This window comes from Suricata suricatta, chromosome 7 (genome assembly GCF_006229205.1).
Source record: "Suricata suricatta isolate VVHF042 chromosome 7, meerkat_22Aug2017_6uvM2_HiC, whole genome shotgun sequence".
In the NCBI taxonomy this organism is placed as follows: domain Eukaryota; kingdom Metazoa; phylum Chordata; class Mammalia; order Carnivora; family Herpestidae; genus Suricata; species Suricata suricatta.
In genome coordinates, this window is record NC_043706.1 from 9,362,823 (window position 1) to 9,363,715 (window position 893).

At 33.1% G+C, this 893-nt stretch overlaps 1 non-coding gene across 1 annotated transcript; it reads left to right on the forward strand.

Moving 5' to 3' along the window:
• The first annotated feature begins 482 nt into the window (after positions 1 to 482).
• LOC115297246 lies at positions 483 to 589 on the forward strand. The gene has a single exon (XR_003911349.1). It is a non-coding gene; the product is annotated as a U6 spliceosomal RNA (small nuclear RNA).
• The last annotated feature ends 304 nt before the right edge of the window (positions 590 to 893 follow it).

Consider the following 893-nt stretch of genomic DNA (forward strand, 5'->3'; position numbering starts at 1 on the left):
TGCTACTAAACAATGAATGAGCCAACCAGGAAATAAATTTAAAATCTCATGGAAACAAAAATGAAAATATATTGGTCCAAAGTTTTTGGGATGCAGCAAAAGCAGTTCTAAGAGGAAAATTTATAGCAATGCAAACTTACCTCAAGAAAAAAAGTCTCAAATAAACAACTTAACATTGCACCCAAAGGAATTAGAGAAAGAACAACAAACAAAAACTAAAACCAGCAGAAGGATATAATAATGATTAAAGTAGAAATAAATGATATAAAAACTTAAAAAAAAAAAACCTTCCCCAAAAAACGGATCCAATAAACAAGGAGCTGTTTTTGGGGGGGGGGGGGGAATCAATAAAATTGACAAACAGCTAGACAGAGGTACCATTTGCATGGAAACAGAAAAGATTCCAAATAGCCAAATCAATACTGAAAAAGCAAAGCAAAGCTGGAGGTATTACAATTCCGCATTTCAAATTATATTACAATGTGCTTGCATCAGCAGCACATATACTAAAATTGGAATGATACAGAGAAGATTAGCATGGCTCCAGTGCAAGGATAACACTCAAATTCGTGAAGTGTTCCATATTTTTGAAAACACAATGACTCTAAACACATATTTTTCAATAATAATACTGAATGAAAATGGACTAAATGCTCCAATCAAAATACATAGGGTATTGAAATGGATTTAAAAAATCCATCTATTTGCTGTCTACAAGAGACTCATTGTAGACCTGAGGACACCTACAGATTGAAAGTAATGGGATGGAGAGATATCTATCATGCTACTGAAAGTCAAAAGAAAGCTGGAGTACCCATACTAATATTTGACAAACTGGACTTCAAGGTAAAGGCAGTAACAAGAGATGAAGAAGGGTATTATATAATAAATAC